Source organism: Lactuca virosa, chromosome 7 (genome assembly GCF_052849685.1).
Source record: "Lactuca virosa cultivar CGN04683 chromosome 7, Lactuca_virosa_CGN04683_v6, whole genome shotgun sequence".
NCBI classification, from domain to species: Eukaryota; Viridiplantae; Streptophyta; class Magnoliopsida; order Asterales; family Asteraceae; genus Lactuca; species Lactuca virosa.
In genome coordinates this window covers 206,645,440-206,653,436 of record NC_136432.1, presented here as the reverse complement: position 1 = coordinate 206,653,436, position 7,997 = coordinate 206,645,440, and positions in this window count along the sequence as shown.

Below are 7,997 nucleotides of genomic sequence, written 5' to 3'. Positions count from 1 at the left end.
AATGGGTCAGGGTGAATCAGTGCAAGACCCAGCCGTTGTCACCGGTATGTTCCTACTTAACAACTCGTATGCATGCATCCTATTTGATAGTGGAGTGGAACGAAGTTTTGTTAGTAATAAATTCAAACACTTGCTAAATCAACAACCCCAGAAGCTCAACGAAGCCTTTACGGTGGAAATGGCTAATGGGAAATCAGAAACAACAGAAGATATCTATATAGGATGTACGTTAACACTAAACAATTACACCTTCCAAATAAACTTAATGCCTGTAAATATTAGGAGTTTTGATGTGATCATCGGCATGGATTGGTTAAGCCCCAATCATGCCGATATTATGTGTCACGAGAAGGCCGTTCGCCTTCATCTTCCTAATCACTAAACCCTAATAATCTACGGAGATAAACCCGGCATAAACCTTCGCCTTATCTCATATATCAAGGCACAAAAGTGTCTACAAAAGAAGAACTACGCATTCCTTGCTCACGTGGTGGACAAAACCAAAGAGGAAGCGAGCATTCGCAACATCCCAGTGGCGTGTGATTTCCCGGACGTGTTTCCACAAGATCTTCCGGGAATACCCCCAGAGCGACAAATCGAATTCCGAATCGACCTAGTGCCTAGAGCCACTCCAATAGCCAAATCACCCTATAGGTTGGCCCCTGCTGAAATGCAAGAATTATCAAGCCAACTGGGCGAACTCCTGGAGAAAGGATTCATCAGACCCAGCTTCTCGCCGTGGGGAGCTCCGGTTCTTTTCGTTAAAAAGAAAGACGGATCCTTCAGGATGTGCATCGACTATAGGGAATCAAACAAACTCACCATCAAAAACCGGTATCCACTTCCACGAATTGATGATCTATTTGACCAGCTTCAAGGAGCTAGTTACTTTTCAAAAATAGATTTGAGATCCGGTTATCATCAACTCAAAGTCCGAGATGAGGACATTTCTAAGACTGCTTTTCGAACTCGATACGGTCACTACGAATTCGTCGTAATGCCCTTCGGTCTAACAAATGCCCCTGCTGCATTTATGGACCTCATGAATCGAATCTGTCGCCCATTCCTTGATAAATTCGTCATCGTTTTCATCGACGATATTCTCGTGTACTCTCGAAGTGAAGAAGATCATAGCCAACACCTTCGACAGATTTTAGAAACCCTACGGGCTGAAAAGTTGTATGTGAAACTCTTTAAGTGCGAGTTCTGGCTCCGCAGTGTGAACTTCCTGGGCCATGTAGTCAGTCAGGAAGGAATACATGTGGACCCCTCCAAGGTCAAAGCAATCGAAAATTAGGCAATTTCGTCAACGCCAACAGAGATTCATCAATTCTTGGGTCTTGCCGGCTACTACCGAAGGTTCATTCAGAACTTTTCCAAGATAGCCAAACCCCTCACCACGTTAACCCAAAAAGGCGTACCCTTCAAATGGACCGAAAAACAAGAGTTTGCCTTCCGAACCTTAAAGCAAGCCCTCTGTAGTACTCCAGTTCTATCCTTACCGGAGGGAACCGAAGACTTCATAGTTTACTGTGATGCTTCGAATAAAGGGTTAGGTTGTGTCCTCATGCGACGAGAGAAGGTAATTTCTTATGCATCCAGACAACTGAAAATGCATGAAGTAAATTACACCACGCATGATCTAGAATTGGGGGCGGTGGTCTTTGCCTTAAAAATTTGGAGGAACTACCTCTATGGTACCAAGTGCACCATCTTTACAGACCACAAGAGCCTCCAACACATTCTAAATCAAAAGGAGCTAAACATGAGGCAGCGAAGATGGGTTGAGCTGTTAAACGATTATGAATGTGAGATCAAATATCAACCCGGCAAGGCTAACGTGGTAGCCGACGCCCTGAGCAGAAAGGAATATTCAAATCGTCGTGTGAAGACTCTGTCGATCACCATCAAATCTCATCTGGCTTCACAAATCAAGAAAGCTCAATTGGACGCATTGAAGATTCAGAGAGTTAGTCATGCATGAAGCCGACAAGACGTGATATTCTATTCATCCGGGGTCAGATAAAATGTATTTGGATATCAAGCAGCAATATTGGTGGCCTAATATGAAGGCAGAGATAACTACTTTCGTGGGTAAGTGCCTTACTTGCGCCAAGGTGAAAGTAGAATATCAAAAGCCCTTGGGACTACTACAACAACCAGTGATACCCGAGTGGAAATGGGAAAGGATTACTATAGACTTCATGACCAAATTGCCAAAGACAGCAGACGAATTGGATGCTATCTGGGTAATTGTCGATAGATTGACAAAATCCGCTCATTTCCTGCCCATAAAAGAATTCTACAATATGGAAAAGCTGACCCAAATCTACATCAAGGAGGTCATGAAACTCCATGGAGTACCAGTATCTATTATCTCGGATCGAGATAGCAGATTTACTTCAAGATTTTGGCAATCTCTTCAGAAGGCAATGGGAACACAGCTAGATATGAGCACCACCTACCACCCGCAGACGGATGGTCAGAGTGAGCGTACCATCCAGACACTCGAGGATATGCTCCGAGCTTGAGTGATTGACTTCGGCAAATCATGGGATGCCCACTTGCCTCTGATCGAATTCTCTTATAACAACAGTTACCATACGAGCATCAAGGTTGCTCCCTTCGAGGCTCTCTATGGTCGTAAATGCAGATCGCCCCTATGCTGCGCCGAGGTGGGTGACACTCAACTAGCAAAAGGGCAATCGCCATACAGTGCTCTTACAGGACCCGAAATCATTCGTGAAACAACCGAGAAGATAGTCCAAATCAAAGCTCTAATTCAAGCATCGCGAGACCGACAAAAGAGCTATGCTGACAAGCGATGGAAGCCGCTAGAATTTCAAGTCGGTGATCGCGTGTTATTAAAAGTCTCTCCTTGGAGGAATGATTTGATTTGGGAAAAGAGGAAAATTGAACCCGCGGTACATTGGACCTTTCGATATTCTTGCCCGGATTGGTCCAGTGGCTTACAAGCTGCAGCTACCCGTCGAGCTCAGCAACGTACACCCAGTGTTCCACGTCTCAAATCTGAAAAAGTGTCGATCAGATGAAACCCTTGTTGTCCCTTTGGAAGAGTTCGAGCTAAACGAGAACCTCCTGTTCGCCGAAGAAGCAGTCGAGATTATGGATAGGGAGGTGAAGCGTACAAAGCAAAGTCGCATCCCGATCGTGAAGGTTCGTTGGAGCGCAAAACGCGGACCGGAATTCACGTGGGAATGTGAAGACCAGATGAAGCAAAAGTACCCTAACTTATTCCTTCCTTCACGATCCTAGTTTTCAAAAGAATTTCGGGACGAAATTCCCTCTAACGGGGGGATGATGTCACAACTGGCAATTTTAGCTAGGAAATTCTATTCATGTGTAACCATTCATCAATTGTAAAACATATACTTTAAGTAAATCTCACTCAATGCTCAGTTAGATTCATCAATTATATTCATCAAAGAGTCTGAAGCCCTAAGATCCATGGTTTAAGTCCATTTTGGACTAGAAGTTCCTTATTGGGCCTAATAGACCAATAAGCACCCAATTCAACTTCATTGGACTTAGAAGCCCTAATTGGATCCTAATTAGACCCAATTCATAAATCTAAAACATTTTGGACCATTTGGGTCTAGAATAATCCATTCTAACCCTAATGGGCCTTATTGGGCCATAACTAATCCAATTATCCAATAGTGAGCCATAAGCCCATTCTTTTACTCTAATTGGGCCGTGAATGATTCCAAGAGCCCAATGGGCCAAAAATTTTATGATTAGGATTCAAATATCCTAGCTAAAGTTAATGAGCCCAATCTACTCCAATTCTTTCTCCTTGGCCCAAAATATCGGCCCATGCATAAAAAAAAGAGGAATTAGAAGGGGGTTTGACTTTGGAGTGCCACCTCCATAAAAACCAACATACATCTAGGCTTTAAACCACCATACATCCATGTTAGTCACTTCACCACCTCTCTTCCCCTCTCTCTTCTTCTTCTTGGCCGAGAGCCAAAACACACACACACACACACACTTGAAAATTCTCTCCAAACCTCTCAACATTCATCCTCTTCTTTCCTCCAAGATCTCAAAAATTGCTAAGGTTCTAAGGATTCTTCTTCAAGTCATTCAAATATTTGGTAAGTTATTGTCAACCACAAGTATCTTCTTTCATCTTAATATGAAAAACTCCTTCTTACATGGTTTTTATTCCATGATCACACCTTAGAAGCTTCATAAATTCGAGATCTACTCAAGGGAGTTTGCTAGGGCCGAAAATCACTTCATCTCTTCCACTTCTTCTTCCAAAAACCGAAACATCAAGCAAAGGTGAGTTCATACCCCCTTGTTTTCGGTTTTCATATGATTTTTGGGGGGGAATACAAGTAAAATGTGTAGATCTATGTGTTATATGCATGTTTTGTGTGAATCCTTAGTTTATTTTGTAAAAATGTGTTAGATCTTAGTGAATCTTAAAATTTTAAGCATTATGTAACAAAGATCTAAGAACTACAACACTATATATATATATATATATATATATATATATATATATATATATATATATATATATATATATATATATATATATCATATTATCAAGCCAAAGGTGAACACATGTTTAAGATGCAAAAGAATTCAACAAAAACCTTGTTAAAGGTCAAAATTGTCAAGGAAACAAAAGATAAGGGTAAAAAGTGAAAATTATGTTTTCAAAAGGGCCAAACAGGTCCTATATGTGTAAAAAGGTATTTTTATGCTAAACATGCTTTTAAAGGGGTCAAAAATGCAAATTTAAGCTTATTGGGCCAAACTTTTGGGCCTCACGGCCTTTGGGCCCAATTTGCGAAAAAAATGAGGTTTGAGGTTTAAAAATGTTATTTGGCCAAAGTTTGAGTCATAAATGTAAATAAACCAAGTTTAAAGGTGAAAATGTCATTTATTTTCAAATTGGACCAAAAATGTAAAGTTTTCCAAAATTTGGGCCGAAAATGTAATTTTTTACAAATAAGGGGCTGAAAATGTAATTTTCTGCGAAACTGGGTTTTAAATGTGAAAATATAACATTTTGGGTCAAAAATGTAAATTTACAGACATTTGGGACAAATTTGCAAAATTTTATAAATTATGGACTAAAGTGTCATTTTTACAAAACTTTGGTCCTTAATTAAAGATTTGAGTATTATTGGCCAATAATGTCATTTTTACAAAATGAAAGATTTTATCATCAATCTATTAAGCCTCGAACTAAAACAAACAACTGAATCAAACGAACGAACGAAATACGTCAAAAACTATTTATTGGGCCTAATATTCACATTTCTTAGCCATTGGGCCCTAAGGACCCAATTGAGTGTGAAATGAGCCCAATGTTTTCCATGACATGTTTATTTGGTCTTGTGGCCCACTTACATGTTAATTTGGGCCTAAGTTATGGATTACATGTTTATTGGGATTTTTGTGGCCCATTTACATGCCTATTGGGCCTAAATTACCCTTTTGCATGCGATTGGGCCTTTGTGGCCAAATTTCATACTAATAGGGCTTGGAATGGAAATTTCATGTGTTAGTAAACCGTAACGATACCCTTATGTAATCATAAAACTCCGTAAATTTATTCAAGTACCTTTCAAATATAAAAACATCTCACAAATACATAAACATTAAACATAATACAAAAAGAGGTTAAGAATCTAGTGAGACTTGTCGGGTGGCACCACTGAGTGCACAATCGTAGCCTGTAGTTATAATCAGGGTTTCCTGGTTGAAAAGTGGGAGTTTGTCTATAGATCTATACGGGGTGACCCCCCACGCCTTAGCTGCTCGCTACAACTAGACTAGGCCAGTCTAGGGCGACAACATCCTTAGCAAGACCGGAATTTGGAAAAATACCAAGACGGGCAACCTAGTCATTATCATGCATGGTTATAATGGCTCATGCAGGGATTCAATACCAAAAGATAACCTTTGGAAGATAAACTCTTTAATTGTGTTAATGCAAAACCTTTGGAAGATAAACTCTTTAATTGTGTTAATGCAAAACGACTTATTTAACGATACAAGAATTTAGACGTTGTTATAAAACAGAAAATATCGGATTTTCTGGGGGAAATTATTCATATACATTTATCATTTATTCACAATACAATGAAACTAAACTACTCTTTTATAAACTATAACTATGTAATTCACACATGCATTTATATTTGATTTTCACAATATTTTCAGACATTTTACAGAAAATATCGGATTTTCTGGGTTTTTATGAAAGATACAAAGACTTTTATTCAAACATACTTATGAACTCACCAACATTATATATGTTGACCGTTTTCAAAATAACTTGTATTCTCAGGTAATCGTTAAGCCGGAAGATATGCAAGTGTATGGTTTTATTTTATGTAACAACACTTATCGTACTTTCAACAATTAGAACTTATGTATTTTAACAATGTACTTGATGTAAACAATGCCAGTTGTATTATGTAATGTTGGTGATGATCGTGTTATGATTCATGTATATTCATTGTGATGATTATTCAATTGTTAGTCACACGAGCCCCCGGACGTTTCCGCCGTCTGGTTCGGGGGTGTGACAGTCTTTCACCTTGATTGCCATTTGGGATATCATCTTCATTAGGATAGCTTTATCCAAAAAGATAAGGAAGACCATAGTTGTCATAACGAGAAATCTATGAGGGAGAAATTCAAGTTTAGTTGATTTAAGTCCTTAATATAGCACCCAACATGAAATATTAAGGCTAGGACCCAACACAATATTTTATAACTTGGAAGAGGGATGCCATAATCCAAGCTACAAAATATTTGAAGGTAGGTAAATGACGATTTACCAATTTCCACCATGAAAAACGAAATTTAACATTAGGTTTTAAATGAATTGAAACTCCTAGATCTTTTGAGATTCATTGAACTATTCAATGGCATGTTTAAATCTCGATTGTGTCGTTCAAGTTTGTGACTGGGATGCCGAGGATCACAAACAATGAGTGAATAACCATGCAATTTAACTTGGTACACTTAATGTTACAAACACCTAATCAATGTGCCGGTTAACCACACACGCTCCACTGATCTATGATTAACATCAAGCTACCCTTTGCCACACATTGTCGGTCCCAGATTAGTGTGCCGGTTAACCACACACACTCCACTAACGACTTAACAAGGTGCAAAGTGCAATTTCATGGGTTAGCACCAAATTCACATTTTCCTAAATTAACTAAGATTGGGAATTTAATAAAGTTTAGTTACTTAGTATTTATCATTATACTTTTAATCAAGGGAGAATTAATGTCCTGTCCTACCCGTTCGGCTAACGACCCTCCACCAGTCAAGGAAGCGGTGGGTGAGAGTGGACACCCATTAAACTGTGATTTTATAGGCAGTAACCTTATACCCCCTTATAGACCGGCTTCGTGAATGAGGCCTACTAACGGTAAGACTAACTTACTCTTATACATATATATATATATATATATATATATATATATATATATATATATATATATATATATATTAAACCTATATAATAGTATAAGGGTTGAATTTTAAACTTTTAAAATTCTAAGGGTTTAATTTGGAATTAAAGTATTCATGGCGGGAAACTTTACAAATTCCAAAACTTGAGGGCAAGTTTTTCACAATTCAAAAAACTTTTGGTTTCCATAACTTATGAGTTTAAAGTAGTTTAATGAAAAAACTCTTCAAGTTCCATAACTTGAGGACAAGTTATGGAAGACTTTAAAAACATTTAAAAATGAGAAACTTCATTTTCATAACTTATGGAAATCTTATGAGTTTTAAAATTTATAAATGAGACTTTATATATAACTTGAGGACAAGTTATAAAAAACTCATATTATGAACAACTATTATATCAATTTGAATCGAAAATCACATAATTTTTCTATTAATCTAAACTAACTCATAAGAACAAGATAATTCATATCATCAGTCTTCAAGAAATTAGCATAAACATATAAACCAATACAAAT